The sequence below is a fragment of the Cupressus sempervirens genome, chromosome 6 (assembly GCF_028749045.1).
Source record: "Cupressus sempervirens isolate cs-2001-9-10 chromosome 6, ASM2874904v1, whole genome shotgun sequence".
In the NCBI taxonomy this organism is placed as follows: Eukaryota; Viridiplantae; Streptophyta; class Pinopsida; order Cupressales; family Cupressaceae; genus Cupressus; species Cupressus sempervirens.
Window position 1 is genome coordinate 652792550 of NC_143123.1, and position 17209 is coordinate 652809758.

The window sequence follows — 17209 nt, forward strand, 5'->3', positions numbered from 1 at the left end:
TCTCTAGACCAATACACTTTCTCACATGAGAAATAGAGGGCATTTAGGCTTGGCCAAGAATGGTTAAAAAGTTTTTTTTGGACACTTTATTGGATTTCACACCTTTCCAGTTCAAAACATTCTTTTTAGGGGGTTTAAAATATATCATTGGAGTATAAGTTGACGTATACTTAATTTCTTATACTTAAGATATATTTTAATAAATGCAATGAATCTTTTGAGATAGGTTTCAGATGTCTCTAAGATAAGATAAAGATTCTAGGAAATTTTAGGACTTCAAAAATTTAGACTTAGCCAAATTTTAAGGCTTCGGGATTTCAGACTTAGCCAAATTTTAGGATTTTGGATTTTATCCTAGATTGGAGTTTTGTTGATGAGTGGTTGTTTCTTTGATCCCTCATCATGTGCATGGTTGTTTCTGGGTTTTGTTTGCATGTGTTAGTTTGGTAGTGGCATTTAGAGATTTTTTGGTTGCCAAGATTGTGTTGAAGTCTTCCATTGCAATCTTTGTGATCCCTATATGATGTTGTCATGTGCATTCATGCTTGTAAAAGAAAAATTATTGGCTTGTATTGAATCCTTTTTCTAAGGATCTCTGAGCAGGGCATTACAGAAGCCACTCCATGGTGCTAACCTACATAACCATGCTCATCACATGATTAGTGCACATAGGTGATGCATATTCCCAACCCGACCCCAATGAAGATAACTTCATCAATAACAACCAAGAGATCGGGCCTCACAAGCACCCAAAAAATGCACATGTATGTGCTTGTATGTGGTCATACGAACATCACAAAGATCATAAAATAAGGGTTGGATGAGAACACAAGAAAAATAACACTCAACTAGCCTATATCTAGGAGTATGGATTCTAGATTAATCCTAATGATGCAACCAAAGAGAACATCATGAAATCACTCAAATGGACTCAATCTAGGAGTATATATTCTACATGAATCCTAGTGTCCATGAAATAACAACAAGGGTTCGATTAGAAACAATAACACCAAGTAAAAATCACTCAACTAAACACAAGATCAAGAGTACAGATGTGGTGCATATTCCAATGCAAACAAAAAAGATGCAATAGTGGTGAGATTAACATCCTATGAATAATCAAAATCCATGACCAACACAATGCCAAGAAAATTTGAGAGAAATGGGCAACATGCAAATCAAGGTGAAAACCTCAAAATTGAAAAACTTTAAAATTAAAACTCATTTTTTCATAGGGTATAGAAGCCTTGAATATCAAATAAAATATGGGTTTGGAGTTTTTATGCAAAAATGACCATCATAACTATGCAAAATCCCAAACCCCCATCTTTAAAAATAAGGAAATTCTCATACCCACCTAACTTGGTAGAGCTAGTATACAGAAATGAAGGGGAACATTATTCCTTAGCATCCTAACAAATGAACAACAAAAATAGAAGGTGAACTAGAGCTGAAAGAATAAAAAAAGAGAGCCCTAGCTCAAAGAAAAAAGGGAGAATATGGAAACATGAGCAATAACTAAAAACCTTGCAAAAACTATAGAAAGTCATGGCAATCCAAGGTCTCCCTGAGCTAGATCCAATGAGACCAACCTCACAATGACCCCAGATCCATAGCTCCTACAAAAAATAGAACAATATTTTCTCATGAAGAGGATTTGGAATTTTCTCTCAAATTTCTATTTCAAGTAAGAAGTGAGGAATAATATTCCTTTTAGGATACATATTCACTTTTTTAGTGAATAAAGGATCAACATAAATAACTAGGTCACCTATTTAAACCCTAAAATAACCCAAATGAAAATAGGCTATTCCATTTAATTGAAAATCGAGTACAATAAAGCTATCAAGAATTAAATTAAATAACATAAAGTCCAAAATTCTCTTAAACAAAATTCATAGAATTCCTTAATTATTTTCACGATAGTTGAGAACGTCTAAATGCATAGACATGCTCACATGTCTAATCACATAATGCAAATGAGTCCAAATTTATTAAATCACTAGAAGGTTTAAGTCAAACAATTAAATAGGATGCATTGACCATCTAGGTATGACATTGTTAAATATGAACAACCAAATCACTAACTGCATGTGCCACTACAAACAACATAAATCTTGCACACTAAACCACACGATCAGGTACAATTACATATAATCATATAGCCAAACTGATAAATCCATTAAATCACATTAAATAATTATTTATTTAATTATGTTAAAAATCAATTATTTAAATAACTCATTTTGTGTAAATTACAAAAATGAACAAGATAAATATCTACAACACATAGCCAATAAATCCAACACGGATAGTTCAATTATAATTATTTAAGCATTTAATAATGGTTGTTAAACAACATAAAAATGCACTTAAAACACATAAGAAAACATGTTCAAATGCATGAGTAACGACTACTAGAAGAACCTAGTCCAATGTATAGGATGATAATAAATAGTTCAATCTCTGCACACCTCTTAGGGTAATCATGGAACAATATCATGCCACCACATCAATCCTAGTAACCACTAGGAAAAACCTTAGTGAAACCATCTAACACATCATAATCTCATAAATCAGCCATAAGTATAATCAAATAAACTGATACAATAACATAAATCTAATCACCTCAATGGTGTAGACAACTCATGGTCTCAATCATGATTACTTCACAAAGAAAGATCAACAAGGTTGTATACATCAGGATGACTTATAGAAATCAAATGGGAGAGGCACTATAATGACATCAACAAATCTTCACTACTGCAACAATAAAATTCTCCTATTAGGGCTACAAGTTTGATAACTTCTTATGATCTACCCTGTGAGGGGTCTACCATGTTAAGAGATTAGAAGACTTATACACTCTACCTTGATTAAAGGATTTATCCTTACAACTAAGTAAGTATCATTTTAAGAGATTTCTAAAGGTCTATTAGGACCACTCAGTTACAAGATTTAAATCTCAATTACACTTGAAAATGTATCAGTACTAGATCCTTCAATTTGCACTAACATGCAAATATTAAATGTTCTTTTTACATTAACTAATCACTTCTCTAATTTGATATGTCTCTATCTCTGCACTTCACTACTCTTCTCAGTCTCTACACTCTATCTAATCCACTTTAAACCTTGCATGCATCCAATCCTTCACAATTCTCACACATGTAAAAACCTTATGAATTAGGTTATAGAATCCCTTTAAGTAGATGATTAGGTGAACCTTCTAGATCTAAATTGATGATCTAAAATAAGTTCCTCTTCTGCTTCGACCTTCCAATTTTCTAATTGGTATAATCTTCTACCTAGGGATTAATAATCTTCAACAAAATGTGTAATCACCTCTTTGATCTCAAAAACACACTTCTAGCTCAAAAAAAAAGGTTACATAGATTGCAATGCCATTCCAAACAAAAATTTAAACCTACGTTACTCGATATTTACAATATATTGGTGCTTGTATAAACTATTTCTTATTGTTGACCCCCAATCTTCACTATGTTCATCATATATTGAATAACTCAATCTCTATAATATTTGACTGCTATTGAACTCTAACTAACTCATAATTTATTGTGATCTATGATTTTTTTAGCAATCATGTGAATACTCTATAAACATTAGCATTCTCAATAGTAACTATTGCTCGATAATTGACTCAAAATATTTACAACTCTTCATTCCTTTTCTCAGCGTATATGGGATGACTCAGTTGTAGTGATCATGAAATAATCCTACCTTGTGAATGACAAAGTGTTTGACACTAATAGAAAACATTGCTTAGGGATTAATAGTTTTAATTATTCTTCAACAACAGGACTTGGGTTTTTTTCTCATGTGTATGCTATACTTGCTACAATTTTCTTTCCTTTCACCTTTGCAATAAGTTTTCCTTATTTATCTTCCATCCCTAAATCAATAATCAATTCTATAATTCTAACTAAAATTCTTGTCCCTACAAACTCTATTTCCTCTTAAAATAGCTCTATAATGGTGACTTCTTCAAGTTAGTCAATAACACCTTTAAAAGAAAGATCCAAATTTTTTGGCATTAAAAATTGCATGCATGGAATCAATTTCAAAATCCTCAAAGTTACTTCACTAAAATATTTTGATGGAATTGCATAAGTTACCACTAGTTTTACATTTTTCAAAAATGGTGTTAAAACAATTGGTTGGACATGTTGGCTAATTTCACCTCCCCATCAAATTGGGAAGATTTGAATTTAAACAATAAAGCATTCATATATTTGAAATATCCAAATTAGGACATGATAAAAATATATCTTTTTAAAAACTTAGGTTATTGCCTCTTTCCTAAGTGTCATGTGATTTATTTTCTTTGTGGGCCTGTGTTTCATCCACCATCTAATATAGAAGGACCAGCGGTTATCACTTTATCATTGTTAGAAAATATAGTCCCTTTTGCAATAGCAACAAAGCAACACCATGCCATGTGTCTGGGGTGGGCCTTCTTTCTTGAAGCTAGTGGAGTTATCATCAAAAAGCCATAGTTGGTAGTTACTAGTTCATTCTTCCATCATGGGTCCATATTTCCTTATGGGCCATGGTTGATGTGGTGGAAGGTTATCAGAGAAGCTAGCGTAGCGCCAATGATTCTATTGGATGAAGTAGTAACAAGACCAACATATCTTCAAAGTCGTTAGATGGGATATGATTGACCATTGTCATTATGTTGCTAGCCAAAGATGTAAGGAGTTTATTCTGTGTAACATAGTGAGGATTTTCCATGTGTCTCAGTGGGGGCCTAGTTTGAAGGAAGGAATAGTTAAAGTTGAAATTGCCATTAAGGTTAACTATGTTGTAAGTTGTCGTAGTTATGTTTTAAAGGGTGACAAAATCAGTTTCTTTAGAAGGTCAAATGTGTGAATACTTCATGAGTTGATAGAATGAAATAGCATGGTTGGTCTACATGGCTCATTTTGGTTGCTCGACCAGGTTGACTTGCTGATTTTGCTAACTTGTCAAGTGAAAAATGAGAATGATAGGGTTTCTTGCGCAATAAAATCTTTCCAATCAATTCCAACCACCCTAGATTTATTGTTGTGTTAGAAATAATTTAGGGGCATTCCTTCTACTACCTAGTTATCCATTTGATGGGTTCTAACATTGATTGGTGTCATTTCTATCACTTCATGGTTTATTCTAGTTAGGGTTTCCATGATTTTCATGCCTCTGCAAGTGCACTAGATTGGATCTTTTTCTTGGATCATCCTAATTATTCTCAAAAGACTTAATGATAGTGGTTGTGGAGTAAATTTAGCTAGAAATTTCTCAATTATGATTGAACTATAAAAGAAAAGTTGTAATTATTTCTTATTGTTGACTCTTCTCTATTTTCTCTAATATTTCTCTACAAGTTCACTATGAATCCCCTTTGCCTTTAGCCCTAATGGCATTCTACCTTATCTCCTTTAGCCATTGATAATTGTGCAAGATCTATTTTCCTCTCTTAAATTTTTTGTGGCTATCTTCAATTTGCATGATTATATCTCTTTTGACCTATGAAAGTTAAGTAGGTGATCTCTCTTCTTCCTTGTGTTGTTCATTTCGATTGTCTAATCTGCATGTGATTATTGGATTTAAGAAAGTTTGAATCTATATATCTTTGATTTCAAAAGAGTTTAAGTGTACATGTATGTGAAGAGATTGGTTTAAACACTCTATTTTGTTGTATCACCTCCTTAGGATAGATTATGTTAATTTATTACAAATTCCTTCTCCCCTTTTCTCCTTCAAGTGTAGTTAGGTGCATCATGATAGAAAAGGAAGCCAACCTTCTCTAAAGACTAAACCTCATAGATCAATCCCCATAGCTTAGAGGTTGCTTCCATATTTCACAAGGCTGTCCTTAGGTAGAAACTGTGGAAAAGGGTGCAACATTTTGTGACAACAATTTTTGGCATGCCTAGTGGGAAAAAATCTTGAAGCTTTATAAGTCTACTAGTGTCAAAAGAGAATATTTTCAAGTCGATGTAAGAAGATAGTGCTACTCTCATTATTCTAGGACTTCAAGAGGCTCATTTCCACAAAGCACTTCATGACTCTACATCATTCACATCTGGTTCAAACTATGGTTAGTATGATTCATGCCCAAAAATAAAACAAGGGCATCTGCAAGAGGTAAGTTTAAATACCAAGAGCTTTCATTTTCCAATCCTAGAAGAAGAAATACTAGATTATCTTTATCACTAGTTAGGAGTGCAGCAGAAGAGAATACCCGTATAAGATCTATCTTCACTCCTCCTATTTTATATCTCAACCTAGAATACCATCTACTCATATTAATATATCACTTGCCTATATGGCTAGAGCTCATTCTTTTTCAACCTTTAATGGTAGAAGTCCTCTCTTATTAGCCCAAAGACATGACATACTAGTATCAATTCTTAAAAGTATACCTGGTTTTATTGGTGAAACTTTTATTTCCTCCTTAAAACATATTCAAAAGGTTTCAAATGTTTCTAATATACATGGAATGTCTAAATATTATGTAGTGGTCAGACTTATAGCCTCATCCTACAAAGGAAAAGAACTACAATGTTATAGGGGTTTTCCTCATAACTCTATAACTAATTGGGATGGATTAGGAGTAGACTTATGCAAAAATTTAGAGGACAAAAGTAATTATATTTCACTTTTAGAATAGCTAACAACTATAAAAAGAGCCCCCCCATGAATACATGACTAATTTTAACTATAAATTTCAAAAAATATGGGATAGAATACCCACTACAGTGAAGCCTACCCCTGGTAATGCTTTCTTGCATTACCTCAGAGCCTTTAATAGTGATATTTCCACTACAATCCAAACTATGGGAGGAGATACATTATGTGATGCTAATGAGATAGAACTAAGGGGAAAAAAACATATTGATACAAGGAGGTAAGTTATCTCTAAGGTCTCCTATGCCTTTGTTCCCTAATATCCCAAATCACCAACAAACAACAGCCCCTATTCCCACACCATCCACATCACAAACCCTTGATCTAGCCCCTAAAGCTTCCACATGTTCAAATGGAATGGATGAAATTAAGGAGATGGCATAGTCTATGATGTTGAACATAGATAAGAGATTGCAAGAATGTGATAAGAAGTTGAAAGATAGCTTCTCTGTGATGCAGAAAGTGGGTAACAAAGTGGTGACTTTGAAGAGGAAGCAAGCTCAATGTAATAAGGCCCCTCAACAACAATATAAAAATCCCAACAATGGTATGCCTCCAAATCATAATGATGGGAATACTTCTTTTCATCATAATAGGGAGAAGAATCATGCTTCTACTTCAAATGAAAATCAAAGTAGGGCCTTAGTTCCTCAAAGTAATATGGCTCAAAATAAATATTTTTGTCCCTCCTAAAATTACTCCTATACCTATTGTATATGTTAGAAGGATGAATCCTATTTATCTCTAACCACTGAAGAGCTTGTAGTAGGGAAATCATACAAGGAAAGCTAGTCTAAAGATGCCTCACATTTGCAATGACAGAGTGATTACTCCTTCATGAATCACTAAGTGGAAGAGCATTTTAATTTAAATGAGGATTCCATTTCTCACAATACTAGGAGCAAAGGAAGAGCTTTTGAATATGCTACTCCTCCTCCTCCTAATCAGGATTCAACATTAAATGCAATACATCATGAGCAAGGAGAAAATGATCAATCAAATGCTCCCCTGCAAAAAAGACAAAATAGTAATAGAGGAGATGTGAATGGCCTCCAAGTTATTTCATCTCAACCTTCTACTCTTGTAGCTCCCAATCCTCCTACCAAGACATCTAATTCATGATTTAGTGTGGTAGAATAGATGAAGAAACCAAAAGTGAATATTTCCATGTCTGATGCTATTGCTACTTTACTTACACAAAAGAAGTCGTTGCCACAAAAATTGGAAAGTATTGAACCAAAGGATCAACCATCAAGGGATGTAGAAACAAGTAAAAAGGTAAGACCTCCTCCATTTTATTTTCTCTAATTATATGGGTTAATCTAGTCCACAATTTCATGATTGATTCAGGGGCTAATAGTCTAGTGATGCCTAAGTGTGTATTTGATGTCCTAGAAATAAAATATGAGCCCATTGTTAGGGATATTTTACAATTGGATGGTAGTATTAACAAGCCTGTATGAATTCTTAGGAATGTTGAAATGACCCTACATGCATGCTCTAGTTGCACTTCTTGCCACACTTTTCACCCCATAACCATTTTGCAAAGTGGAAAATTTTGTGTCCTAGTTAAGTCCTAGGTATGTCCAAGTCTAAATTCAAGCCCCTTTAGGTGGAAGGATTCTTCATTGAATTTTTCATTTTTCCCTTCCCCACATTTCATAGCTAGGTGGTTTACCTTTATATTGTGAGTCTTGCAGGTAGCTTAGTACCTAATTTGATGGAGATTCCCATAACATACAAAGAACATTCACAAAAGTTGCATCCACTTGAGGCCCATCATATTCTCCATGAAAAGAAGATGCTTGCAGAAATCTAGACTTTGCCTTCTCCTTGGCAGGTTTTCAATCCATGAAGGAAATTTCTTGCGAAGAGCACCAAATGATGCATACAAGCCACAATAAGAAGATGATAAAGTACCTTATGATGAATTCCTATTTCTTTTATGATTATCTACCTCAGGAGGTATCATAGATTCATCATAGCTCTCAAAATCATCTTAGGCAGAAAATTGAAATTTGACTTCTCCTTGGTAGGTTTTTCCACCCATGAAGTCTATTCTCTACAAAAGGAAATTCTAAAAGAAAGGAAATGAAAGGTAGGACCCTTATGAAGCTACATAGTTATTATGGACATCTCCAAACCTAAAGAAAAACAATAAGTCAAAAGGTAAAGTGAAAAGAAGGCCTAGGTGGAGAAATTAAAATTATCGTCTCCTTGGTGGGTTTCTAACTCATGAGGATGATTTTCCACATTTAAAAGAAAATCAATTTTATAAGTGAATTGAACCCACATTTCACATGAAAAATATCTTAATATGATAATGGAAACAATCTAACCATTGTGGGAAAGATCTATTAAGCAGGATTTAATTTGGTGGATATTTTCTTATGGAATACTCTATTCATAACTTCCTAAAACTTAATGGGAAATGGGAAAGTAAGTGTTAAAGGATGGAAAGTTATTGTTGGGCCAAGGGAATAGTGAAAAGACACCAAATTATCTGTTAAGACCCCCACATTTACTACTTCGATGGATTTATCCTTTAATTCATTCATGTGGCATGAATCTTGAAGATCAATGGGTGAATTGAAACTCCTATATAGATGGAAACATAAACACTTATACAAGCTACCACTCTTTCTTGAACTATTATTCTATTAATTTGAACAATTTTTTCAAATAGGCTATGTTTGTGCATTTTCTATTCTTTTGTTCTTCTCAATTCAAAATTCAATTCATTCTCAGATAGAATGTCAACCAAATTTGTAGGCTTCAATGAGCTAAATGGAATCAAGTCTGCACTACAAAATTTCATGGACACTTCTCTTCATTTCTATGATATGCAAGACTTTTAGAAGAGTGTCAAATTGGAGCCAATTCATCCCATTACTAAGAAGCTCCAAGGATGTGGGCTAGTCAAAGTAGCTAGTTTTCTAGTGGTAATTCAAGCCCCAGAATTAATCTATGAATGCATAAATCACTACAACCGAGATATCAAGTAGATTATATTTTTGTATGATACGGTATTGATTTCCATTGATAGAAAAATAGTGGTGAATTGTCTATGAATTATAGAATGAGAGGATTTTTCAGATTTTACAATTGGTGGAGCTATCTCTGAGTTTTTTGCAAATAGAATGGTCTAGAGAAAGGAGATTATGCAGACATAGTTTCAAAATCCATGGAGCACCAAGAGTAAGGTCCCTAAGACCCTTTTTGGTACTAATCTCAAACCTAAAATTGTAGGCATTCTGGTTCTTCTGCACAGGTTGAAAGGTGAGGTAGAAGCTTTCAATTTTGTTGAGCAATATTTCTTTTTGGTACAAGTTATTTTTTTGGATACCCAATATATTGACTAGTCTCATGAGGTAAATGAGAATCTATCCAATGCTTTCAGTGTTACAAAGTTCTTCAACACCTTCTATATCTCCTCTTTTCTACCTTCTATATCTCCTATAGTTTGGGCTAATAGGGTAGAAAATAGTTATGTTGAATATATAAGAGTTAATGATACATTTAAAATGAGAATTCATAGGGAGCTCCAAGGATGCTTAGAGAGGAAATTTAATCTAGAAGCACTGGCAGCTATTAGTTAGTTTGGAAGCTATTTTATCCAGTTCTCATCTTTCTCGTATTTGTATCTTGTAGCCTTTGATGGATTCCCCTTGAAGCTGTTGAGACATCCGAGTGACATGATTGTGTTGATGGAGATAGTGAGGCAAGTAATCTAAGTGAATGTGTTGAGTGGGAGTTTGAAAAATAAGGGATATGATTTCCCTATGAAAGTTGGAGCTTTCAACTATGAGTCTTGTTCTAATACAAAGAACATACTAAAGGAATTTGAGATGAAATACAAATTGGAAATGTACAAGGTCTTAAGGCCCATGCTTGACCTCAATGGAAATGAAAGGGTAGTTTTGTAGATTGGGATTGTGATCAAGCACAACACCATGGTCAAAGACTACTGGATAGATTGCAAAGATGAATTTGAGAGTCAGGACCATGCTTTCACTAGATTCACAGTGGATCAAGTAAAGATGTATAAAGTCAACCTTGATGTTAAAAGAATTGAAGATGATGGGCAAAATATGTATAGTAATACATATTTAACAAAGATAATAAATACCCCTATTAGTTTAGAGCCCTATCAAGATGTTGGGGATGATCTAGCTATTATGATGGCCCAAATTGTTAAAAGGATTGGAAAGTGGGTTGAGTGGACTACAGCAAGAAGAAGCTAAAGTAAGAGTACCCTGACTCAAGCTCCTTCAAGATCTACCCCTACCTCTTCACAAGCTAACACATCAGGTGTGGTCCTGGCCATCACTCATGAACTAGCTCAACCAATAGGTTTAGGTGATCAACCTCTAGATAAAAACATTCCTTTGACAAAAACTTGTCAAGATGGATCTTCTCTAGTAATTGGTGCTCAACCGAAAGCAGAGAAGAAAGTAGAGGAGCTATTGTTACTCCACTTCCCTCACCTTGAAGTAGTCATGTTCCAACTATGAGTGCTACACTTCTCCTACCAAGTAGCCCTCAAGTTCAAGTAGTAGATCTAGGAGATGGGGGAAGCAACGATAGTGAGTCCACTAAGTCAAATAAAATAACTAAGAAGACTACAAAAATGAAGAAAGGTCAAGAGTCCTCAAAGCTTGTCTCTCAATCCCAAAAGAATCCTTTCTCTTTGATCATGAAAATAATTACTCTAGTCAAGAGGAAAATTTTTAGCATAGATTCACTTGGGACAACTTCCAAGGTGATAGGTATTGATTCCTAGTTAGAGGACACTTTGGAGAGAAAGAGAAAGAGAAGGGATGAAGGAGATCCCAATAAGGATACCTTATCTCTTATGGATTTCTCTGGACTACATTGAGTAAGGTCAAGAAATAGAAGATCCTATCTATTCTTGGACAAGACCCAAAAATAGGACACCTAATAGTGGATATTGTTAAACCCAACAAAGATGAGAGAATTGAAGATATATCTGCCAATGATTTTACTCTACATTCGATAGATCTTCAAGAAGCTAGAGATGATAACAAGGTTGGCTTGTGGAAGTCAACAAATGAATTAATTGAAGGACAATTGGAGAGCCTCAAATTATCAAAGTTTGGAATGAAGGTGGAGATGCAAGAGTTGAATGGGTTCATCAGACAATTGGTCACTCTATTGGTGAGTATCTCTAGAATGCCCATGACTAGTAATCCTATTGTTGTAGATGTTCAAGTACTTATCTCCCAAGAAGATAACAATTTTGGCTAGATTGGTAAAGAATGGAGTGACAAGATTAAATTAGAAGGGCTCTCCATTATAGAGAAAATAAAAAATTTTATCTTAAGACTAGAAACAAAGAAAGATAACATTTCATCTAATAGAAATACCCTGGCCATGGAGAGAACTAAGAGTGATGATTGTGTATCCTTGTTGAAGATGATTATTCAAATAAAACTGAAGGAAGCTATTGAAGTTAAGATTTTTCTCAAAGGAGATGAGCCTTTGTTCAAATGGTTATAAAGCATGCAACTCAAGTTGAAAATGATTTTGGATATACAGAAAGGTCTAAACGAGACTAAGGATAAGGTAAAGAAAGATCAAGAAAGAGATTACAAACTTCTAAAAGGACTACACATAGATTTGCAAACTAGTGGGCATGGAAAAGCCAGAGTAATTGGAATCACTATCATGCAAACCAATTGCTCCAATTTTATAGATAGCTTGACAAGAATATCTTTAGGGCACTAGAATAGAATTTCTAAGCTTTAGAAACTTGACGGATGCATACATGTGGTGATGGAGGAATTGTGAGATAGATTGAATCTCATCAAAGATTTGGCTAGGAAACATTCCAAATGGCTCTTGAGATATACGAATGTGCATGTACAAAGACATGAAGAGCTGATTTTGATTATTGTTGCCACCAAGGCCTATAGGGAAAAAGTAGAGAAAGGGAAGAAGGTGAAATGATTCATATTCTGCCTTTTCAATTTTTATTTTGTAATTATTGTAATAGACAAAATTGCTCTTTTCCATTTGTCAGTTTTGAGAAGATGAACCAGTTAAACTTCCCTTGTAATGGTCATCTCAGAATCCTATATGTATGATAATGAAAGATTAATAAAGGGTTAGAAATTTTTTGGTATGAAAGACTTGATGTTGCTGAGTTAATTGAATAGTATTTTTGTATCAATCATTTTCTATTCCATTTGAAATAGTTGTTATTAGCTTGTTGTTTCTCTTTATCTGGGATTAAAGCAAGGAATACATAGAGTTTTATTTTTTGTATTTTAATACAGTAAGTTGAATATGATAAGAATTGTCACTTAAAACTCAAAGAGATTCTTTATATGTTTTCATTCAATATAACTTTTTTTGCAAATTAATTCCTAGATAGATCAATTATTTTTAGTGTACATTAGCTATCAATTCATAAGATATATGATTTCATTAGATTTGATCAACCCCCAAAATGTTACTTCTTGCCTAAGTTGAATTTTGTATAGATTTGACTTAGTTTTCCTCTCTTGTTCTCTAGTTAAGAACATACCCTATTTAGATTTAGGAATAGACAAAATTCATTGCAAATTTTATAACAGGGAGCTATACCTAACAATTCAAAGGAAAGTAAATCTTCAAGAAACCACTTTCCAAACTATTGTAATTAGAATCTATTGATAAATTAGGGTGTTTGTGAGTCAAAAATGGAAAGAACAATTTTTTTTTACCATTAGTACTATAATTCAAGATATATTAGTTGACAAAGTTAAGCCACACTTTTCCCTTTTTCTCTCAAGAGATTTCATTGCCCAAATAGGTGGTTACATATCTTCCAATTGGTCATACATGTTTTATAGAATAAGATATGGAACCAAGGCTTCAATTAGAGAAGATTCCTCATCTCCCAATCATATTGAACCCTATACTCCTAATCTCATCAATTTGAGTTGTACTATCTTAGATATAGATGAAAATGGCATAGTAAATGAACCTACCACTTCCCTAGCAAAGATAGCTAATTTTCTCCTAGATGAGTGGGCTAATGAATATCAGTTTGATCCTATATTAGAAACCTTAGAGACAAGCCTTGTTACTTATTGTATATCAAAAAAGGATACTCTTGTCCCTAACTTTATGAAAAACAAAGAGGATACAAGTGAGGTTTAAATCATGTATTTTAATGGGACAAGGAATAAGAATGGATCAAGGTTTTGTGTGATGTTGTTTTCTCCTACACTAGAAACATACCACTTCTTTAGGCTTCAATTTAGTTGTACTAACAACATGGCCAAGTATGAGGCATTGATTCAAGGTCTCCTACTTGCTCAAAAAAAAGGAATTTGAGCCTTAAGTGTATATGGAGATAGTGAGTTGGTTGTCCATTAACTGAGGAATCAAAATGTCACTAAAAATATTTTGTTCAAGTCTTATAAACATAGAGTATGTGATTTTCTTGAAGGTTTCAATGCACTTAATATTCAAAACATTCCTACAAAAGAAAATAGACATCTTGATAGACTTGCAATAGTCTGTGCATCTTATGATGTTCCAAAGATCCTTGGAGATGAAAAAAAATAGCAGATTAGAGTGGTGGTTAGGCTTACTATCCTTGATAATAATGTCAACTGGAAAGTGTTTGAGTCTGATGCCCAAATTGTGAGTTTCTTTTAGAATGAAGCAGTATTCTTAGATAGAAATTAGTCAATGCTACATGACCAATATGGGGATCAAATCATCAATCTTAGTTCCAACAAGTTACCTAATGGTCTCATTACCTTAGAGAGTGTCTTCAGTTCTAATGACAAAGTAAGAGAAAGAGGCATGAATCTAGCTGCAAACAAAGATGATCACATACCAGTTGTAATTGTTGATGGAATGACTCTAAACATGGGGAAGGCATGTTTTTAAATTGAGAAAGAAAGTTTTGTTCATCTATGTCAATAAAATAATGATGTATTTTCTTGGACATATGATGATTTAAAGGGTTTTGACCCAAGTTTGTTTCAACATACCATAGATTTAGTTGATAATTTCAAACATGTTAGGTTAACTTATAGGCTAGTGAATCCTAAAATTGAGACATTAATGAGGAAGGAGTTATCTAAGCTAATAGAGGGCAACATTATTTTCCTTATTAAGAATTCCTCTTGGGTAGAAAACCTTGTCACTATTAGGAAGAAGAGTGGAGAAATTAGATTATGTTTAGACTTTAGGGACCTTAACAAAGCCTCTCTTCCATGGAACAAATAATATCCAAGGTAAGTGGCTTAAAGAGATTCTCTTTCTTGGATGGATTCTTTGGTTATAATCAGGTGTTAGTCAAAGAGTTTAACATATATAAGATTACTTTTGACACTAAATGGGGCACCTATACCCATAGTAAAATGCCCTTTGGGCTAAAAAATTTAGGGGCCACATTTTAGAAGGCAATGGAGATGGCCTTCAAGAATATGATTGAAAGGTTTTTTTTGGTCTACCTTGACGATATCACATCATATTCAAACAATGTAGCAAATCATTTTGACCATCCAAGACAACTATTCATAAGATATAGATAGTATGCAATACCCCTTATCCCAAGCAAGTGTATATTTCCTACTAATCAACAAAAAATGTTGGGACACATTGTATCTAAGGATGGTTTGACCATTGATCCAAAGAGAACAAAAGAAATACGTTCTTTCTCTTCCTAGCCACAAGAAAGGGTTGTAAAGTTTCCTTGGTAGGAAAATTTTTGTAAGAATATTTATTCCCAGTCTTGCTACCATGGTGAAACCCCTTACAACTATGCTTAAGAATAACATGTTCTTTTCATGGACCAAGGAAGGGAAATAAAGTTTTGAAGAAATAAAAGTAGCCATAACCTCAACCCCTACTCTCATCAATCCAAATTTGATAAGAATTTCATTTTTTATACCTTAGGACATGAGTTAGACATTTTTTCTATCTTTACTCAATCAAATGATGAGAATGAGGAACAACCCATAGCCTTTTTAACTAGAGGGCTTAAAGAATATGAAGACAAGTAAAAATATGTGAAAAAAGAGAGCCCTTGCAGTCATAAGAGCTTTGAAGAAATTTAGGCATGTTCTATCCTACAATAAGATCCATTTATTGGTTCCTCATGAAAGTGTTAAAAATTTCCTTTTGAGAAAGGATATTACAGCAAAAATAGTAGGTTGGATCATTAAGGTGGTAAAGTATGATGTGGACATTCAGATTACCAAGTTGGTAAGAGGGAAAGAATTGTCTAAGCAGATGGCCTCATCTTAGGAATTAGATGAGGAAATCACAATGGTATTGACAAAACAACAAGAAGTGGGAAATGAGAATCCAAGGAATTAGATAGATGATATGATGACCTTCTTGTTAGGAAATGGATATCCTCAGGGATTGGATAGGGCTAAAAGAAGTTAGTTCATAGTGTAGTCCATTCCCTATGCCATTATTGATGGTATCCTATTTAGGAAGGACTTTAATGGAGCTTTGTTAAGGTGCATTGATATAGACCAAGCTGATAGAATGATTAAGGAGCTTCATGATGGTCCTAATGGTGGTCACTTTCTAGCAAGAACAATTACCATGAAGATAATGAGGGCATGATGTTATTGGTCATCTTTGTTTAATGATTGTCACAAGTATGTCAAAAAATGTGAAAAATATGCTTTTTTTTCAAGCAAGCAAAGGCTTGTAGCCCTCCCACTTCATCCTATCCAAGTTTTTTAGTATTTTTCTCAATGGGGATTAGATTTCATAGGCTTCATTAATCCTCCTTCTAGCTCTAGTCATAAATGAATCCTAGCTACTATAGATTACTTTACCAAGTGGACAAAGGCAATTGGATTAAAAGATTCCATTGAGAATTTAGTTGTTGAATTCTTAGAGTGAGTCATCACAAGGTTTGGTACTCCTTCCATCATTATTTTAGATAATGCAAAATCATTTGTAGGAGCTCAAATTTGTGCATGGGTAGTTGATCATAGCATATACTTGAGCACTTCTTCTAATTAGCATCCCCAATGTCCTAGCTTGGTTAAGTCCTTCAATAAGAATTTGATCAGAATCATTAAGAGGAGTATTGAAGATAATTAAAGGTGTTGGCACCAAAAATTGAAAATTTCCCTTTAAGCTGATAGAATAACACCCTAAAGGGCTATTGGAAACTCACCTTTCATGCTAGTGTGTGGTGCTTCCTATTTATTGGAGTTTCTATCCCTACAATTAGCCCATCAATTGTAACTAATTGAAAATGATGCTATGTCTATAAGAATAGTAGAGTTGATGGAGCTAGAAGAGAAAAGACACCAAGCCATACAAACCTTGGAAGCACACCAACAATAGATGAAGAAGAATTTTGAAAAGAAGGCTAAGTTCAGAATTTTTAGAGAAGGTGACCTTGTGCTAAAATAGGATATATATAGAGAACAACAAGGGAGACACTCAAAATTTGATGCACTATAGGGTGGCCCCCCCCTACATGATAATCAGTTGCAAGTAGGTGAATTCTTTCCAGTTATGA